General features: G+C 43.0%; 1 protein-coding gene across 2 annotated transcripts in view; it reads right to left on the minus strand.

Moving 5' to 3' along the window:
- Positions 1-21,865, minus strand: part of Grid2 (glutamate ionotropic receptor delta type subunit 2) — a 1,431,657-nt gene that overhangs the window by 39,136 nt on the left and 1,370,656 nt on the right. The gene's annotated exons all lie outside the window — the stretch shown is intronic.

Below are 21,865 nucleotides of genomic sequence, written 5' to 3' on the forward strand. Positions count from 1 at the left end.
GTTAAAAACCCAAACAGGAAACACTACCTCGAGTTAAACGGAGCTGTGAAGGCTGCAGCATTGCAAAGTGTGGTTCACACAGAGAAATCAATCTCAACCTCCTGAATTCCACTTAGCTTCCTAGTCCGCCATACACTGCTGCTTCTGCAGGAGTCATGCTCCCAAGGCCAAAGCAGTCCTGTAGATTCCAGGCCCAAACCCTTAGCATCCCCCAGGTATTTAGTTTTATTCCCTGAGAGCCAGCCTCAGAGGCACCGATAAGCTCCAGGGTGGCAGTTGGGAAGAATGGGCACTGAGCAGAGTACAGTGATGGTGGACTGGTTTTCAGAGTATTTCTTACATTTGGCAAACAACCCCTTCCCTCCCCCCTTCCTGCCCACCCTTTCCTGGCATCTAGTACTGGGGGTCCAGACCCAGGTACTGGTGCTCTTAGGATATTCAGCTGAGGTGAGTCCAGGGTCATCTATAGTCTTTAGGTAGTGGCTGTCCTGGGAAGATTCTTGCTGCTACATCTAGTACAAAAGCCAAGTGTGCTTCTGCTGTCTGGGAACCCCAACACACAAATAAGTTGCTTGAACCTAATATCCCGGAGATCTAGTAGAAGGTAGTTATCAAGCTATATTTGTCAGATATATTTGTCAAGAAGGTAGACAGAGCCATCAGTTTAGCATGCCATTTTTATATGATTAAATTGTGGGTGTGTGGTCCTATGTTTGTGTTTTGGCCCTGCGTCGTACCTTCTTTGTGGATGATGATTTTAAAAGTTTGGATGCAGGAGTTTTGTCAGTCTAGGAGTTCTTCCTATCTTAAATCTTCTGCATGGACAGAAGATAACAAAAGGACAGAGAAAGATCTTGGGAGCCTGGGCTGGGGGTAAGGTTCTCAACTGACCTGAGAATAGTGTGAGTAGCTTGGGGCTACAGAGGATTTGTCACCCCACATCCCCATCAGCTCCCACAGCGCCTCAGGGCTAACATTGCCTGGGTTGCCTATCTCTTCTCATGAAATTCACCTTTCAAATGTTGCTCCCTTAGTGTTGCCATAAAAGGTAGGTGAGTTGATGTGTTGAAACTATGAGAATGATTGTGGAGAGTAGTAGATTGTCACTATCTGTACCTTCAGAACTCCCAAACACCTACAAGGCCTCTCCGAGGAAAGGACTCACACAATGGCAGCTTAGTAAGTGTTCCAGACCTGCAGTAAAGAAAGCCTTATGCTTTTGTGTAGTTCAGTCCTCCCCAGATTTCTTCAATTCTGTCCTCATTTTAGCTCTCCACCTGAGTCAATACTGTGTTGAGCTCCAGCTTAAGGAGTCCAAGAAGCAAACATGTGTGGCAATTGCTGGCAGGGGTCAGCCTTGTCCAGATATACAATTATGTCATCAAGGATTCTTGCTGGGCCTACCCACTATTACCATTTAAATGACGTTGGCACTGTTAAGAAGCTAGTTTAGAGGTTCGGTTGTGTAAGTAAGTATAGATGCTGGGGAGGAGACTTGGTCAGTAAGGTGCTTGATGTGCAAGCATGAGGCTTGAGTTTGATCCCCAGAGTCTATGGAGGAAAGTCAGGCATGCTGGAAGAAGTTATGATCCCAGAGCTGGGGAGGCGAGACAGGTGGCTGTCTGGGCTCTCTGGCCAACAAATCTAACCAACTTGGCAAGTTCCAAGTCTCCACGTAAGAGGTCTTGTCTCAAGGAAACAATTTAGATGATGTCACAGAAAGGTTGGCCTTTGCCTCCATGCTCATGTGCAAACACGTGTATGAACAAAACCACCACCCTACACAAACATGCATGCACACATATGCATGCACGCACATGCACACACACATACACACACACACACACACACACACACACACACACACACACCACCACCACCACCACCACCACACCACATACACAAAGGAAAGATTAATTGTGTCTAGAGACCTGTTGTACATTTGCCTATAGCTAACAATACTATATCATACACTGGAATTTCTGCTAATAGCATGATGCTCATTTAATGGTTCATTGTATCATAATAGAAACAACACAGTGCCCTCTAGGAATTTGCTTATGGAAAGGCACTAAATAGTCAGAGCATCCTTAGGTACCCCAGAGGAAAACTTTAGTTAGCTTTGAAGAAAGAATTCTGCTTAAGTTTGTGTTTATAGTGAAACATAAAAGAATGTTACAGCAATATTTGCTCAATGAGAATACAGTTGCCCTCAACGTAAGTGGAGAATAGTCCTAGGATCCCCCGGTGGATTTCAAAGTTGGAAGAAACTCAGGCCGCTTACATAAGGTGACATGTTGGTTACGCAGAACACTCTCTCCCCAGACACACACCATCTGTGGTGCTTTGAATGAAAATGTCCCCCAGTAGGCTCATGCAACTGAACATTTGACTCCGCATTTGGAGAGTCTCTTGGGAAGAGTTAAGAGGCGTGGCCTCACTGGGGAAAGCACATCATTGGAGATGAGCTGTGAGAGCTTGAAGACTCATCCAGTTCTTCAGTTCTCTTTCCGCATTGTGCTTGCGATGAAGGATGTGAACTCTCGGCTTCCTGCTCCTGCTGTGGTGCCTGCCACTGGCTGCCTGCCTCCCTGCTCTGACGGACTCTAGTACCTCTGCAACCAAGGGCCAAGTACTCTGTCTCATGGTATTTACCTCAGCAACAGAAACGGGCTCACGTATCATCCCTCATGCGGTTTGATTCCCAGTTATGTAAAGATCCACAGGTCTATGTAAATAGTTGTTATGCTGTCCTGTCCAGGGGATGGTGGCAAGAAGAATGAAGTCTTCAAAGGAGTTCAGTCCAGGCGCATCCCTCCTTTTCAGGAAATCTATGATCCTTAGTTTAAGGAGTCGGTGGGTGCATGGAGACAGAAGACCGAGAAGCCCAGCCCTAGCCACGCCCTCCACCATCACACCGGTCAGTGTCTGGGGTGCTGAGGTTTCTTCCACAGACCTTACTGTCCTTCACAGTTGCCTGTGACCTGCGATTACTGCGATCTCTCGAGAAAGCCCACTTGCTTTCTCCCTGATGTGCAGGTGGGTCTTCATCGACTGCCTATGCATCCGTTTGCTGAGCCAACTCTGTCCTCACTCACGTCCTCCTCCTCCCTTTTCCTCATCACCGAGCCCGTTTTATAATTTATTCCATTTTCTATGAATTCATCCATCCATGCAATAAATATTTCAGGAGAGACTCAGGCCAAGCATTCCTTGTGCACAAAATTAATTCCCCGCCATGACTGTACAGTCAGGCGGAGTGGCCTGGTGCACAGCAGAGCTGTTCTTCCGGTGTCTCCGCTCTCTGAAGCTTTATTCGTTCATTCACCGAGGATTGGATTACAACCTCCTCGCTTCCTGAATCATGTCTGAGAACTGTTTTTCATTCACTTACGTTTGCCACACACAACCGTTTACTATGTTTGAGGGATATTTTCACTGAGAAACAGGTATTGAGCTGTACAAACTATTCTGCAGCTATTTATAATCCTAACGGAGCCAGATGCAGTAAATTGGAAGATTTTAGTTGCAGAGCTGTAAGTTCACTCAGGTAGGTGACAGACGTTCACAGGGTGGGGAAAGAACTGAGCGTCCTTTCTAGAAGCTCTTCACGTTCTGAGAAGCCACAGAGGTGTCTGTAATCGGTGGACCTCATGACCCCACAGGTCAGGTGGCTGTGGCATTGTAGCGACACCCTTTCTTCAAGGATATATGGAGAAATTGAGGCATAGAATTCCCCAGCCACACACTTTCAGTATGGTATACCACATTTTGGGATACAGGCTGGTTTGGGATAGGACGCTGTAAGGCTTGTAGGCCTAGAGTTTGCACACCTTTCCTGTTTAATGCTTCTAGACGTTCCATTGGAGTCTCACCATTCCCCTTTATCATTTAAAAACAGTTTGTTTAAGGACCAGTTGGAGTAAGCTCAGTAAACTATAATGTTCTTTCTTTTAAAAACCAAAGAAATTAATTCTTGTAAATATTCACGTACTTTTGTAAGTGAAATTTGAGTAGATAAAGTAAATGTGTGTGTGCGTGTGTGTGTGTTTGTGTGTGTGTGTGTGTGTGTGTGTGTGTGTGTGTGTGTGTGTGTGTGTGTGAATTCAAGAATGTAATAGTAGGGTTGGGGATTTAGCTCAGTGGTAGAGCGCTTGCCTAGCAAGCGCAAGGCTCTGTTCAGGTCCTCAGCTCCAAAAGAAAAAAGAACAAACAAACAAACAAACAAAACTAGCCAGCACAATAAAATTAAAAAAAAAAAAAGAATGTAATAGTAAAATCTTGGGCCTTATAGATGGCAGGATTTTCTGTTATGCTCAAGATTTCCACAAGGTGGCAGTATTAGCCCACAGAGGTCCAGGCGTCCCTGCAACCACGGTTTCCTGTGGGCGAGATTAAAACGCAGGAAGCAGACACTTGTGCTGTAAACTACTTTAACTATTAGTTACAAAATTAGCTACTAGATTGAGATGAGCGACTCGATGGCTCAAACCTCTTTTTTGAAATGCAGTGAGAAAAATTCTTGCCATTTTAAAGGTCAGGATAATGACAGTCACATTTTCTTTTGAGAGCCATTGTAATGAGAATTAAGGAGACAGTTCACACAATGGATCGCGCTTTCTTGCTCACTGTTTGGGAAGTGGGAGGAGAGTACAGCTTGAAAGCTAGGTTATGATAGTCAGAGTGTGTGTGTGTGTGTGTGTGTGTGTGTGTGTGTGTGTGTGTGTGTGTATGTGTGTGTGTGTGTGTGTTTACTTTCTGTCGCGCGAGCGTACACGTGCATCCACGCGAGCAGGACATACGGGTTTGTGCTTTTTTTTCAGACTGGATCAGGCATATTCCTCTTTATTAAGAATACTGGAAGAAAATAATCATGGGAGGCAGAGGGAGGGAGAGACGTGGGTGGGAGGGGAAGGGGAGGGGAAAAGCGGAACATGATCAGGTATTGAGGGGTGGGAGACAGAAGAGAAGCCATGAGGGTAAGCAGAGTGATTGGAAATATAGGACCCTGGGAGGGCGTCGGGAGTCCCAGTAGAAAAGTACCAGAGACCTGGAAGGTGAGAGACTCTCAAGACCTTAGATGAAATGCCCTCCAGTAGAAAGGCATCAAGTGAAGGGATGGGGTTGCCTTCCCACAGTCAAAGAATTGTTCCTGTCCAAAAGAACTGCAGGGACAAAAATGGAGAAGAGACTGAGGGAAGGGTGGCCCAGTGAGAGGTCCACTTGGGATCCATCTCAGGGACACTATTACTGATGCTATGGTGTGCTGACAGACAGGAGCCTAGCATTCCTGTCCTGAGAGGCTCAACAAGGAGTTGATTGAGACAGATAGAGATACTTAGAACCAACCATTGGACTGCAGTAGGTAACCCCTGTGGCTGAATTAGGGAAAGGATAGACGAAGCTGAGGAGTGCTGCCACTCCATGGAAGACCAGCAGCGTCAACTAACCCTGAGATCTCTCAGACACTGAACCACCAACCAACCAGGCAGCACACAGGGGCTGGTCAGAGGCTCTGGACACACAGATCAGAGCAGAGGACTGCCTGGTCTGGCCTCAGTGGGAGTGCCTGACCCTCCAGAGACTTGAGGCCTGGCGGGGTGGGGGGGGGGGGAGTGGGGGGAGGGGGTGGGGAGTGGGGGTGGGGTGTGGGGGTGAGGGGTAGGGGTGGGGGGTAGGGTGTGGGGTGAGGGGTTGGGAAGGGAGATAGATCGGGGAGTGATGATGGTGGTGGGGAATAGGGGGCACAATCTTTTGGAGACAGAGGGGAGGAGGAATGGGATGAGGCACTGTGGGAGGGTGGACCACCAGGAGGGAGGCAACGACTGGACTGTAAAAAATAAAAGTAATAAAAAAAATTGCTATTATTAGTATTACTACATATTTTTGCTTCAAATTGCTAGAAATTCAATAAAAGGGATTTCTACTTTAGGATGCAAAGAGAAAAACAAACAAACAAACAAAAGGATACGGGGAGCGATTCACTGACAAGAGCACTGCATTTCCTTCCTTTTCTCAATGAGCAGAAAAAAAAAAATGGGAAGGTTCAGTTTGAAACCGGTTCCTAGCTCAGCTGGGCTCTGTGAGGTACCCGGATACAAATGAGCAAATTCCACGAGAAGGCTGGGAAGCAAACGGTCCTCCTTTCATATTCAAATAAAAGCAGTCTGCGCTCAGGCAGGCCTCGGAGAAAGCAGTTGGCCCACTTTGAAGATAATAGCTTCATTTCTGTGTGGGGCTTCTCTAACCCAGTGATCACTTACCACCTTGAACTTCTACCCTAGGAATTGATTTCCAAATTAATTTATTTGTAAGGAGCGAGGTTGTGGGGGTGGCGTGGTGGAGGTGGAGGGGAGGTGTGTGTGAATCTCCATCTGCAGAGGTGACTGGGAGTTTGTTTTGAGAACAGCAGACTAAGGGCCTTTCAAGTTCCATGGGAATCATGGCCCTTAGCTAAATTCCCAAGGAGCCTTGATACAATATCTCTGGTTATCTGAGGGGAAAAATGTCACTTGGCTGCTAAGTCACTTCTAAGGAACAGTCCAGAGACAATCAAAAAAATTATACTGAATGAAGAGTTTTTTCCTCACACCATAGTTCTTGTTGCGCGTGTTTTTCCACTTTCTAGAGACATAAGTTCTCTTGATGGAAAGGATATAGACATTGCCCCTTCCCCAGCCGCATCCCATTCCACAGTGGAGGGACACTAACACAGAGTGGGAAGGCCACATGCTTTCTGCATTCACCACAGTCTCATTGCTGTCTTGATTAAGTGATTTGTGTGTGTGTGTGTGGTGTGTGTGTGTGTGTGTGTGTGTGTGTGTGTGTGTGTGTGTGTGTGACTCACACCGCCTGGAATGCAGGTCTGTCCAACCCATTTCTCTCCATACACACATCGGTCCCACACCCACAACCACATTGAAAGGATGGCCATCTAGTTCTTTCATTTCTCAGGGATCTGTTAAAAATCTTAATCCTTCCTAAAGAGTTCCCCCACTGAGGATCAAGGATTGCAGCCTGTAAGCCTATGGAGACTATGGCTATTCAAATCACCACAGTGGGAAGACTCCTCTGTGCCTTCATCTAGCTCTTCTGTTCTTCAGACACCATCCTGATGTCACCTTCTCCCTCACTGTGCAGGATCAAGAAGCAGATCTGTGAGTCCTCACTTATCATTCAGAGTTCAGGGAGAAAGTGGAGACCTGGGAAGGAAAACCGAGGTTTTGATGGTTTTCCTCTCAGTGGAGGTCTTCTCTGCTAGTGTGGGGCCCATGAGTCCACGGACCCTTAAAGATGGGATGGTGGGGCCTCCCTCTGTCCTGGATGTGGTTTTCAAACCGATGCCCATCCTGGACCACGTCTCGCCTCTGCCCTCTGTTAGAAACTGCCGGGCGGCCTTACTTTCTCTCTTCTCTGGAGTTTTCTTGTGCCTGCAGCTCATGTTCTTGGAAGAGAATCTCAACTATGTAACGATAGAAGCCCTATGATATGATACATGCCAGATATTTCTTCACTTTGGAAGGTCTGAGGCAACTTGGAACTAAGAAAGGGTAATGATGAAATGTACCATTTTAAATATGTAAAAAATATCTCTACATATTTATGAGTTTTACATTGTTTAAAAAGACATTTAAGAAACTCAGTGATGTTTAATGTTGTTAATCTCTGAGGAAAAAATTCTAGAATATTTTAAATAAAGATTTTTCTTGGCACATCAAATCTGATGAGGGTAGAATTCCCTCGGCATTAAGCTCATTGTGTGAGTGTCTTCATATATTTTCTTTGTGACTTTGTCAAATGGGCTAATGGCGGGCAGATACTTTTGAGAAAGCAAACAAAACAAAACAAAACAAACAAACAAACAAAAAAAAAACAGTTCTGCCAGTTTATGTTCATTCATTGTCCTTCTTGTTCTGTAAAATACAGGTAAACTCTTTCTTTTCCTCAAAGGTTAAGATCTAAGCAGGTGAATACTGTGGCTCCATAAATAGCCCTTTGAAGCCAGAATTTGAAGATTAGAGTTGTTACAGCAAATTCTGTCAACTTCCTGCGAGACAAGCATCCGTCAATCATTTCTCTTACAGAAGGCTCCTTACTGACTGGGGAGCAGCACTAGCTGAAACAAATGCTTACTGCTGTCATCTAATACCTCGGAAAGCCAGGTCCTTTAGACCCTCCTTTCTTTGTAGGCTGGCTTTTGAAGCAGCATTTCACTCTCAGCATGTTGCCTCAGTCCTGTCCACCAAGGCTGCCTAAGATCAGGAAGGCGAACCACTTCTCTCGTCTTCCAGTTGGTGTGTATCATCTAGAATGCATCACCGGCATTTTAGACTTTGCAGGACATATGGCATCTACCATACAAACATGCCCTGTTTTTGTACGGTAAAGGCCATCATAGACAGCCGTAAGCACATGCGCTTTATTTACAAAAGCAGCCTACAAGTCGGATCTGTTCTGCTACTGCTGTGGCTTGCGAGTCTCAGAGTCAATAACTCCCTGGAGTCACCAAGGTTCATTTCACCGACTGTTATTCAGACTGAAGGCTGCAACTGAGAAAGTATCCGTCTGTTTTAGAGACGGTGTTCGTGATCTCAGCACTCTTTTGACCACATGTACTATATATTAATTGGTATTATATTAAAGCATCAGTGCTACCGTGTTTATATCTTTAAATGAGAACCAAGAGAGTGTGTGCTAATCTTTATTTGAACAAACTGACAATGAAATTCACCGCATACAAACGACGGTAGTTTAGTCCCTCACATGCGGTCAGGGTTGTCTGGTTTGGTGGGCCTCTGTGTCTGGGCTGGAGTCTGCACAATCATTTTCTAGGCAGTGGCAACTTTAGCTTGAGGTCAAAGGAGCGTGAGTAGATATTGTCCTGCAGCTGAGAACCCAAGGGGAATCATTATTGCTTACACAGCATGAGTAAGAACTGACCAAGACAAAGAGGTAGTGTCCTTTATAACAGGTGATATGAACATAGTTTAAAACCAGAGAAGAAGCATGCATCACTTAGAAGTAAACAATTACTACATCCACCGACGATGGCATGCCTCCCTCTTGACCTACAGCTGAAGTGACCCCTAAGGAAGCTTATCAGTTGTGGCTGCAGGCGCGGCCCTGTGTCAGAGGAGATAATCTCCTGTGTCGCTTCAGCCGTAGTATTTCACTTTCAGATTAGAAAAAATGTAATTTGATAAAATCTTAGTTGATTCCGGCTTCCTTATTCAGAAACTAGTATTCAAGCCCCCGATGTCTACTGCTCTCTTCCTGAGGACTTCAATTTCATGTGGATGCAAACTTTATCCAGAATATCTATTGCCAAAGTAATGCGCTAAAAGTAAAATACTGCAAAAGGTATAGAAGAGTTATCAACGTATTATATTTAATTTGAATTTTAAATGAGGCATATTATTATTATTATTTGTGTGTGTCTACCCATGTGAATGTGAGTGCATGTGAATTTTGGAAGACGCTGTCAGATTCTCTTAAGATAATGTTACAGGCAGTCATGAGCGACCTCCTATGAGTGTTGGGAGCTGAGCTCAGATTCTCTAGGACGTAGTTCTCAGCTTTACTAATGCTGTGAGCCTTTAGTATAGTTTTTCGTGGTGAACCGCAACCACGCATTTATTTACGTTGTTATTTCATAACTGCAATTTGCTGCTTTAATGAATTATAATGTAAATGTCTGTGTTTTCTGATGGTCTTAGGTGGCCCCTGTGAAAACGTCAGTCAACCACCAAAGGTGTGACCAAAGGTGTCACAACCCATAGAAGGCCAGCAGTTTCTCTTAATCACTGAACCATTGTTCTTCCCCTGATGATGATCATCTACACTGTGACCACGTCTTTAGGCAGGGTTATGTTTAAGTCCTCGCTTGCTTTGAGTGAGTGATGATCCTCCTTCTTCAATCCAGTGTCACCGTGGTTTAATATGAACAGTAGTTTGATCTGCTCCTTAAAATTACTGTGTAAGGTATAAAATCTAGTGTCTGGTTTGATTGTCAGGTTGTTCCCCACCTTTGTTCTCTCTAATGACATCAGTGAAGTTGCCGTGTCTCACTATGGTCTCATGTTACAGCTAAGGAGACCGAGACTCAGAATGAAGGAAATTTCTCAAGCCCAAGACTGCTAAGTGGTTTATTTGTCTCTCCACATCAGGGGCTCTGATTGCCCCGCTTGCTTTGAGCACATCTTCAAGACCTTCATTATTCAGAAAGAGAACCTTGTCAACAGAACCTGTCTCTTTATCTCCGGCTTCCTCATTAACCGGGACTTTCTACGCTGGCATCCTCAGCTAGCACACATCCCACTGTATCCATTTCCAAACATTACACTTCTAGTAACACATCCTGATGTCCCCAGAGGACTGCATGAATAGCGCATGAGTTCATTAATCTCTTTAGTGATTAGAGTGAACGTCAGAGGAATTCATTATCATGAGGCACTTAGGGAACTTTGAAAATGTTATCAAAACACAGAAGTGTGTCCAGAGGAGGAGGAGCTCTGAAACACTGTCCTTATCTAATGTAAATCAACTTATTGTAAAGTTTCTCACCCAGGTAAGGGACTATACTGCCATCATTTATATACAGTGAATTTCTTTCTCAATATGTTCAGATACAAAACTAGCGCACTCTCTCTTCATCTTCATTTAAAAATGTAAACACAGTAGCATTTATCATGCCCACATTTAGGTCAATGACTCCCTTCTCCTAACATTCCCTCCATAAAAATATGCTGCTTGTTAAAAAACACTTAAATATTAGAAAACTATATTATTTAATTATCTAATGTTATTACTTAGAGAAAGTGCTGCATCCCACTACTGAGAAGAGTTTTGCTCTCTCTGAGAACCACCATACGTTATGGCTATTTTATTTGATTGAGGCTAAGTTTTAACCTCGAAACATGTAGTACCCATTCATGGTACTTTCCAGACATCTTCTGTACCCACAGGTCTTGCCATAAGTACCTAAAGAGGCCAAAACAGCATTGCCCCAAGAATCATTTGCTTGAAAAATCAAATTTGTACCGTGACAGATCTCAAGACTTTGGTGACTACTGAACTTTAATTATTATGTATTTTATGTGTTTATGTTGGCAGTAAAAGTCAAGCACTCATTATAGAAATGGCAGACATGATCTTTCATAAAATGAGTGCTGGGCGGCAAATGAATAGATAATCAGGATAATGAAAGCTAGACAGAGAGATGCTAGAGAGCTGAGAAGACCCAGACAATGGCTCCCACTGAGATGGAGGACATAATTGCATTTGGGAAGAGAACACTTTTGGTGATCTTTTAAAATGTCAGCTACATCCTTAAGCACAGTGTGGTATTTGGGTTATAGGGTAAAGGGGAAATTCCTTTCGTTCTGCAATGAGAAGCTGGCAGGGATCATCCCAGCTCAGTGCCACTCTGCAGGTTATTCCAAATCTTCATACCTCCCTTTCAAACGCATGCATGCGAAAAACATGTCAAATTTATTATGTATGTATTCTCTAATCATTTTCCTATCCTTCAGTTTGACCTATTATGCTTTAAAACAAGTGCTACCTGTAAAGGTGTGCTGTATATGTGCTAAAGACTGTGGTACACATAGGTACAATGCTCAAAGGGAGAGAGTAACGGAGGAAGACATTTTGAAGGAACACACACTTTCCTGAACATGCGCAGAACACTGAACTTTCAAACTGCAGCATGGCAGTCTATAGAAGGAATTCATTATTTGGAGAGCAGTTGGAGAGTTTTGTTTTATGACACAAGTGACATCTTCTAAGTTAGAGGTTCTCCATTGATGCATGTTGGAAAAGAAAACCAACTTAAGGTCTGTTTGTGTGAACTCTGTCCTTGATCAAAGTCTCAGATAACTTCCATAACATCAGTAACAGTACAACTTCGGACTCTTCAAAAATTATGCCTTAGATTTTTGAATAGTTTGTGTTTCATTTTAGCACTGTTATAACTATGATAGAATGAGCCTTGGTTTTTGAAAGAGTTAAGGCAGTAATATAAACTTTTTTCAAGGAGACCTTAGGTAACACTTCTCATTTTAGACATTTGAAAAAGTCCCTAACATCTTCCTAGCATGATTCTGAATATGTAAATGATGTTTCTATAAATGGGAAAAAAATAAGAAAGCAGAACAGAATTTCTTTCTTGGACATTAACCTGCAATTATACCACTGTGTAATTTCACTGCAGTGTGATTATGGACTCTGAAATGCCCAGCAAAATGAGAGGTACACACCTTGTGTGTCAGGATAAACAGTGTAGAGACAACCTTCTGGGGAAAGAATCGTTTAGGATGAGAAGTTAGGAATGAGTAGGAGAAGCAGAGGCATGTGGGTAGAGAAAAGAAGAATTTGGATCAAGAAAGCAGTGTAAAAAACCCAGAAGGGAGAAGGCACTGACTAACTGAAGAGAGCTTCCTGTGATGAGCGTGGACCAGAAAGGACCGGGCTAATGTTAGGGATCAAGCCTCGTGACTTCTTTAATTGGAATTGCTCGAGCTCATTGGCTTTGTCATTCCGCCTTTAGATGCTAACTTTCTTTAGGGCAGTGCTATTTACCATTAATTTTGTATTTTCAGCTCTGTGCCTTTGAAAACAAGGAATGTATTGATGATTGACAGGAGTGTTCTTTCCCCTCCCACCACCAAAGCCATCTCTTGGGATGCATTTGGCCTTTCTGAAAAGATGCTCCTGACCACTATCCATTTAATACTGAAGCTCACGCTCCTGTATAACATTGCCAAAATGAATCTAAGGTCAGGAGCCTGTGTTCTGCACTGCTGATCATTATTGATAGTTGATACCCGTGTTTCCCCATGTACATATCTCATATTTCAACTATGCTTTTAACTCTAGTAGGATGGAGACTTCTGTTTTCTTTATTTGAATCTCTTTACCCTAAACATAGACATTTACCTTCTACATCAACACAGAAAAATATTTGCAAACATGATTAATCATGTTTAACATCATGAATGTTAGAACAATGGTGTTGGAGAAAGGCTCTGGTCCCACGAACTCCATCTTGGCCCACTCTGGCTTTGTTTGCCTGTTTAACATTTTCTCTGAGGCATTTTGTATGTATTTCAGTGACCTTTTATTCTGGGGACAGCAGGGATGATCAATCAATAAATATCTTTGATATAGCTAACTGAAATTACCCTTAAGCAAGGGGGAACCACTTAGGAGAGACAATGCATACATCAGGTAGCTGTACCTAGAGACCAAGTCATCATGTCATTAGAACCAGATCTCTCCTCCCTCGTAATGAAAAAGGTAAGAAGCTCTTTATCCAGCCTTGCAGAACCAAAATTGTTCCAGTGATCTAGAAAACCCCACTTAAAGTGGGACTGTCTAATTACACAGACCCCTAGTCTCCCATGTAAATATTTCTGCATTTCAACATAGTGATCATGTAAGTGCCCAAAGATGAACTCATGGTCACTGGGCCTTTTTGTCTGATCCCCTTCCTGGGATATGTTGATAAGTCTTATCTCTGCTTTTAGACATTACTCGTATGTTAACTGGCATATTGGGATAGATGGCCACACCTACCCTTTTGGAAATCATGGGGTTGGGACTTTTGTTCCAAAACTGTGGTAGTGTTATGTTCATCCAAAAATCCCAAGTTGAGTTCCTAATCCCTACTGTGATGGATGAGGAAGGAGAACCTGGGAGCGGGGCTTGTAATAAAGGTTAAATGAGGTCAGAAGGATAGTCCCATCATCAGAGGTATTAGTGCCTTCCAGGAAATACACCGGAAAACCCATGCTTTTGTCCACACAGAATCCATCTCTACCCAGAATGAGGTGCTACTTCCCCGTAAGCCGAGAACAGAGACATCACAATGAAACTGTCCTCCTGGCGTTTGGATGTTGACCTTCCCAGACTGCACACTGTGGGGAATAGATTTCAGTGGTGTGAGGCCCTCAGTGTGTGGTACTGTGTTATGGCTGTTCTGCACTTCTGTTCCCCAAGGATCATCAGACCTTGGTACTGAGGTGGAGGTGCTGAGACCCAGTTATCTCTCTCATTAGGAGCGTCTGTCCTGGGAACGGCTGTCTGACTTCCTTCTCTGAATCTTGTCTAGGGTGAAACCGATTTTAGATGCAGAACCTTTAGAATTTATAATCGTCTCCCTATTAATATTTAATCTCACTTTAAAAAGTAGGCTGCCTACAAGTCAAACAGCTTGTACTTTTTGAATGTCATCTAATAACCTGCACAGCATTTCTTTGGTTATCGTCTTGTTTTTATTATACACTCCACAAATCAAAACAAATAACTCAAAACTATATCCTTTAAGTTAGCTACCAAAGTTTTCATATATAAATTTTTGTTGATTTAATTCCCATGATATGAAGTGTCTATGCTTTGGGTATTACAATCCTTATAAGAAGCGTCTCCTACTAAAGCTTATTTTAATAATTATAGTGGGTGATACTTATACTATTAAAGGAATCAAATTGTTCCCAAATATCTCACATGTATATCTCACATGTGATAATCTGATGTGACTACCACATTAAACACTTTAAGTGAACCAATTTAAAATCATTATATAACTCAAGAGCTTAAAATTCTTCATTTTTTTTAATGCTGATATTTAGGTTCACTGAAGTTGATAAGAACCAATCTTCATTAAAATTGCATCATATGGTGTGTAGTGCTTGCTTCAAGCCTCTACCAAACCTTTACTCTTTGGTCATTTGGCATGAGAATAAGGATTTCTTAATCAGGAATATGAATTATAGATAGAGTGCTTGGCTTCCTTATGTGCTTTCAGGAATGCGTCTGACTTGTACGCTAGTAATGCTAGCTGCCTCTTTTTATAAGGTAGCAATCTGAGGTACTCTGATATAATGGTTATTTATAAAAAATTACATAATGTGGTATAAAATAGCAGCAAGACTCATCTAATTCCTTGCAGAAAGGATAATTGATGTGTTACTGCTCTGCCTCACAATTTCGTTTTCCCACGCATGGAGATATGCTGGGAATTAGTCTATTCCATCTTCTTAATGAGACTTATCTATTACCTCAGATAATGCATCTATTTTCTTCAACCAGCAGGATTGACTGCTTACAGGAATGGAGTTTTCAGTGGTTATTAGAAAGAAAATTTCCCAACCCATATAGAGACGGTAGTCCGTCTTTCTGATGTCTCTGTGGCTGGATAAAATGATGTGGCGTGGATACATCACTGTTCTGAAAGGGATGTTGATTCCTACAGTACTGTGATGTTTATGAGTGCTGCTCACTGCTTTCCATGATAAAGGAAAAGCTGTGTGCATGGCCATGTTTACTTACTGCATGGTATTATAGGAAGCTTCAATGACTCAGAGAACATGCTTGGTCAAAAATTGAGAGTTATTCATTCCTGGTAACCACTGCCTGAGGAACTAAGTGGCTGTCTTCTCCATTCAATGTAAGTTTGGGAATACTGCATACCCATGTGTACACAAATATAGACATTGGAAAATTCCAGTATTTCTCTACTTTAAACTAGAGATAATCAGCTTTTCAAATTTGCTCAAAACCTTGGTGAACTAGAAATGAAAGCAACTCAGTTATGCAGGGATCTGAAATATTGATAAGAACCTGACGGAATAAATGTAGAGCTACAAATTTCCCATTTGTATATTTGGTTATATTTCAGATCCCACTATGCTCATACTATTAGTAAAATTTAAGGAATCTTTATGCTCTTTCTAGATGAGAAAAATAAGAGGATAATGCTCTCTCATAAAAAAATCATTGAAGTAAAACTCATGCTACATAGATCAGTTCAAATAATGGCCTTCAATCTACAATAAATGAACCAGCAACCATAGCAACAAAGGTCATGTGAGAATCAACCCCATTTGTGGCTGTCATCATCATGTTGGCTTTATCTTTGTGAGCAGCTATATTCTAGAAGATTAGGCTGACTGCATTTTGAAGATATGTGCCTACAGGTATAATAGAAAAAGAGGTATGCTGATCTACGGAGCCATGACACATGACCTATATCATGTATGAATTAATGGGCATGAGAATATGGAACTGAGTTCCTTGCCAACTGAAGAACCAATGTCTGTGGTGGTAAGACTCTGTGATGGCCCATAATCTCTGGCTCTCCAGGAGAGTTCACAGAGGAGAGCTTGTGCTAGATGAATACCTTAGGTAGAGTATACACGAAATAGAAGGTGGTGAAGTGATTAAGCGCTTGCTATACAATCGTGAGGACTTGAATTCGAATTCGAATTCTCAGGACAAACTTAAAGCTGGATACAGTAGCCTATGTCTGTAATACTCATGCTCCTGCAGCAAAGTGGGAGGAAGACAGAGAATACCTGAAAGAGTACATGCCATCTAGCTTGGCCTGTGCAGCAGTGAGCAAGAAAACATGTCTCAAAAAAGGTGGACGTGAGGTCTCACACTTGATGCTGTCTTTGACAGTCTCTCTCTCTCTCTCTCTCTCTTCCTCTCTCTCTCTCTCTCTCTCTCTCTCTCTCACACACACACACACACACACAGAGCTATTAATAGCTTTCAGCATCAAACAATTATAGTCTGAAAGCATTGGACTCTGATATTTTACTCCAGTATTTAGATTCTGTTTTCCTTCAGGCCTGCCCAAAGGCTTCTTGTAGGCATACTCATGGGACGTGTACCAAAGAGCATCAGAGGACATCAGATCTCATAACTCATAGCATCTTTGTTTAGTTCTATTTTCCCCGTTTTCTACCCTATAGTGGTCTTATCAGCATCATAACCAACACTTGACATCACGCTGTTTTGATAAGCTGCGGTATTTGCTAGCTCCAGCGCACTAAATACATTTTCAACTTAAATTGTGGTTTGGATAAGAATCAGGATGTGTTCCAACAGAAAACTAAAGCTACGATGGCTTCTTCTAGGCCTTTTGAGGAGCACACCCAGACAGGAAATAGATATGGATTCAACCTTTGCAATCTTTCACAGGGATGGAAGGCAGGCATAACAAATGGTTGATGACTAAAGAGAAGTCAGAGATTGACAGCCAAGTACAGATAAGGAGCTGGTAAATTGAAAGGAAGGAAAATAATTTAAAGATAGATGTTTGGAATAGGAGAATGTGTTGTTTGAGATCAGGAATATTAAAGTCAGGCAAATAGAATTCTCTCCCTTTTCTTCTTGAGAGTGGTATTTTGTCATGGCAGCCCGAGTGTAAGACAGAACTCACTGCGTTTCAAGCACTACTGAAAAAGTCTAGCACAGAGTGCCCTACTAGCACAGACAGGCTAAGTAACATGGCTCCTCAGAGGATCAGCTCTTCTGATCCATGTCTCCGTCATGGTGCCCGTGCATGGTGCTCAGCGTGCTATCTGACCTGACGCAACATTTTACTAGAAGCTGGCTATTTTTGTAATCATTACAAAGACTAGTCGTTTTTCTAAAATGTTTGTTTCGGGATATCAGTTAGGGTTACTCTCAAACTCAAGTCCCCTTGCTTTTGCCTCCCTGTGCTGGATCACAGGCCTGTGTCAACACACAATACCCTCTTCTCCAGGGTTTTAATTTTTAGTTTCTGAATTAAATTGTGCTTGTGCAGTAGTTGAGTTCAAACCTACAGTGCTGCCTAAGTTCATGTGCCTAAATTTGATATTATGTTAGAAAATATAAGCACAATGCTACTGCATATAGCTGAATAAAATATTATGTCTCTTTCCTCCTAATCACACTCAAAGCCCTATCCCCAGTATGATTTTCTTTTTATTGGGGGGGGGTGTGGACCTTTTAATAGAACTGAGGTGAAATCATGATGGTGGCATCCTCTTGATGAGACTAGATCCACTGCACTGCCACTCTGACCAAAAAGTCAACCATCTAAAGACTGGCAAGAAAGACCTTACAAAGAATCAAATTGACCAGCACTTTCAGTTTTACTTCTAGAACTATGAGAAATCAATTTCTGTTTTCAAGACAATCAGTCTGTGGTATTTTTTTCCTGGTAGCCTGAGCACAGGACAGAACTCAATGCATTGTGAGCACTACTGACTGAGAAAGTCCAGTGCAGGAAGCAGCGACAGCATGAAGCTTTCAAAAGGTCGAGTCAAGGTTAGAGCCTGGAAGAACTGTGGAGCAGCCTCAATTTCAGTGTCACCCACTTAGTGTGTCCCTAACCATGTCTTCCGTGACCTGTTACTGACCCAAGTATGACCCAAGGTTACAGTGTGACTTGCGGTAAGGATACTCTCATTTCAATGCAGCCAGCTCTCTTGCTGGATCTCTTGTTGAAACTGAGGATGCCACAAAAGGCCTTGTCAATGTGCAGCCAGTTCCCAGCCGCACAGGAAGCCGTGTGTAAATCACTGTCCCTCCTGTGAGAGCTGCAATCAATAATGCTACCCGAACCTTTCCCTCACGAACCAGTACTGCACAGAACTGTGGGAGATCCATTATAGCACCAGACCCCGATGTGGAAAAATGAAAGAAACAAAGCAGGTTATTCACTCACGAGAAAATGTGTGAAAACGAACCAGTATAGGTTTAAACACGAAGTCTCGACACTTGCAGGTGCCAGCAGCAGAGCTGGCTGCGTTGAAACTGAGGAGCAAGACGGAAGCAGCTTGTAGTCGTTTATGAGCATCCGATTCTTAGCCCACGCCGAAGATCAAGCTTGAAATTGCATACTGGGCAGAAGCCACAGGGTGAGCAATCAAGGAAGTGTTACCCACGGCAGTTCCTGATTGTATTGTGAGTAATAGAAAAACAATTGTCTTCATTGACGATGCTCGCTTCTTTTGTCCATGTAAAATTTTGCACGTTTAAAAAGATTGACCCCTGCTGTAATAGCATGTTCCCTAGCTCTTCCAGCTTCCCAAGCCTTCACTAATGTGGGCCTGCATATGAAAGATCAATGTCTCTCTGTCAAACATATGGTCCTGACTGGCACGCTTGCTATAGAGTGGTATGCAATTGAGGTGTGATGTTGATGAGGTTAGACATACTAAATGTACCTGCAACTTACGGGTTGCATGTACAGCATACTCTCAAAGGCTCACGTATTGAAGGCACAGTCCTCACTAGTGGTGCTAGGATGCAGTGATTGGCATTTTGTTGGTGGGTAGGGTCCTGGTTGGAAGAAGTGGTTTGCAGGAGTTGTATCTATGAAAGCGTACTTTGCCCGACCTCTTTCAGCTTCCTGGCCACCAGGAGGTGGGCAGCTTTGCTTCCATATTCTTCTGCCACCATATTCTGCCTCACCACAGCTCTAGAAACAATGTAGACAGTCAACCATGGACTATGAGTTAAACCGAGTCCTTTGACCTTTAAAATGTATCTTTCAGGGCCAGTGAGATAGCTCAGGAAAACTTGCAAGCCAACTTCAATTTCCAGAATTCATGTAAAGTCAGGAGAGCATAACATCCACAAAGCCATCCTCTGATCCCCACAAGCATGCTTGTTATACACTTGTAACACTCATAAAGAAAAGAACAAGTTTCCGGTGGGTGTTTTCTCACCATGACTAACAAATTTATGCTGCTTTCATCTGTCCCTGCATTTTTGACTCGTGACCATATTGAGAAACATCTACAGCTGACAGAAAAGCAAATGGACATAGCCTTCCTCCCCTGTTTGCTTCATTTTGTGCAGAGAGAAGGAAAAAAAACCTAGACAAAGAAATCGTTTATTGGGTTTGTTAAGCTGATATTTCTGCATGTGGTCTCTTTAGTAAAAATAGTAGAAGATGGTGACATAAGGGCTGGCAGTTTGAGTGGAACCTCTAAGCCTTCAAGCCTTGAGAGAGAGTGCAAACCCTCTGGAGTGACTGTAGGAATGGAAGCATGGTGACAGTACTGAAGCCTCAGGTTGGCCAGGTTTGCGTGACAGCTCTCTTAGATCCCTCCACCCGACTTCTTGCACACTTGATTTCAAGTAAAATAAATGGGAAATGGTGGAGCAAGCAATGGCCAATATCATTTTCCAGGGCCACCGAGCTTTCATTTTGTCTTTGGAATGTCTCCATAATCACAGAACAGATACTTTTTCCTAGACAATGCTGAGCTCTGTAAAGGACCATTTCTGTTCTAGCCAGGAACTGCTATACCACGGTCTTTTCTTTTAATTGACTCCCTAAAAGATTTTATGTAATAGAAATAGAAAATGAATAAAACAAAACTGAAAGCTTTTGAAACTTTCGCCGCTCACCACCAACCCCCGACACAGACACCAATGTGGAGTGTAGTAAAGAGAGGCAGATCACTGCCACTCAATTTACCTAAGATAATAAACAAGGAAAACTCTGAGACTCCATATCCCAGTGCTGTGAGTCACAGGTAAGGACACGTCCACTGATTCTTGGTCGCCTCCCTTATTCCAGGTCTCTCTCATCCTGGAGATGCTCTCTACCTTTTCACCCTTGTCATTTGCAGATTTCTATTCATTCTCATGGCCATTTGGCCATCTCGCCTGTCTCTCCCCACACCTGATCCTAAGCCCCATTGCCCTCCCCATCCCCTCTCCCACCCAGTTCTCTCCTTCCATCTGCTGGCTATTTTATTCTTCCTTCTAAGTCAGATACAAGCATTCTTGCTTGCGACTTTCTTCTTATTTAGCTTCTTTGGGACTGTGGAATATAGCATGGGTCTCCTGTATTTTATAGCTAATATCCACTTATAAGTGAGAACATACCATGAATGTCCTTTCAGGACTATGTTACTTCACTCAGGATGATATTCTAGAGATCCATCCATTCACCTACAAAATCCATGATGTCTTTGCTTTTAATAGCTGAGTATTAAGTATTCCATTGTGTATATGTACCACATTCTCATTATTTATTCTTCACTTGAGGGATATCTAGTTTGTTTCCAGTTTCTGGCTATTACGAATAAAGCTGCTGTAAACATAGTTGAGCAAGTGTCTTATGGGATGTTGGAGTATCATTTGGGTATATGCCTAGGAGTATTATAGCTGGATCTTGAGGTAGAACTATTCCCAGTTTTCTGAGAAACTACCAAATCGATTTCCAAAGTAGTTGTTCAAGTTTGCACTCCCACCTCCAATGGAGGAGAATTGATTTCCCTTGCTCCATATCCTCACCAGCGTTTACTATCACTTGAGTTTTTGATCTTAACCATTCTGACCAGTGTAAGGTGGAAGACAGAAACCCAATGGAATGATTGGGACACCAGCCGACCCACAACATTTTTGATGCAACATTTATCCTGTCTTGAAGAAATGTAGGTACAGAGGATGGAGCAGAGACTGAGGGAATGGCCAACCAATAATTGGCCAAACTTGAGACTCATCTCTGACAAGGTGGCAAGCACCAATCCCTGACATTATTAATGATACAGTTATGCTTGCAGACAGGGTCTGGCATGTCTGTTCTCTGAGAGGCTCCCCTGAACAGCTGACTGAGTCAGATGCAAACACTCACGGCCAAACAGTGGGTGAAAGGATAGGAGGAAGGATTGAGGCCACTAATGGGATAAGAACTCCACAGGAAGACCATCAGAATTAACTAACTTGGACCCGTGGGGCTGTCAGAGACTGAACCACCAAAAGAGCATACATGGGCTGGACCTAGGCCTTCCCTAACATATGCAGCAGACGTATAGCTTCATGTGGGTCCTGAACAACTGGAGTAGGAGCTATACCAAAAGCTGTTGCCTGTACATGGGATATGATCTAGCTGGGCTGCCTTGTCTGGCCTCAGTGGGAGAGGATGTGCCTACCTCATAGAGACTTGATGGGCCAGGGTGAGAGAATACCCAGGGGGAACCCCACCTGCTCAGAGGGGCTGAGTGGGAGGGGCTGTGAGCAGGATGCAAAGTGAATAAGTAAATAATGATAATGACAACAGCAACAACAA

This window comes from Rattus rattus, chromosome 6, assembly GCF_011064425.1.
Source record: "Rattus rattus isolate New Zealand chromosome 6, Rrattus_CSIRO_v1, whole genome shotgun sequence".
NCBI classification, from domain to species: Eukaryota; Metazoa; Chordata; class Mammalia; order Rodentia; family Muridae; genus Rattus; species Rattus rattus.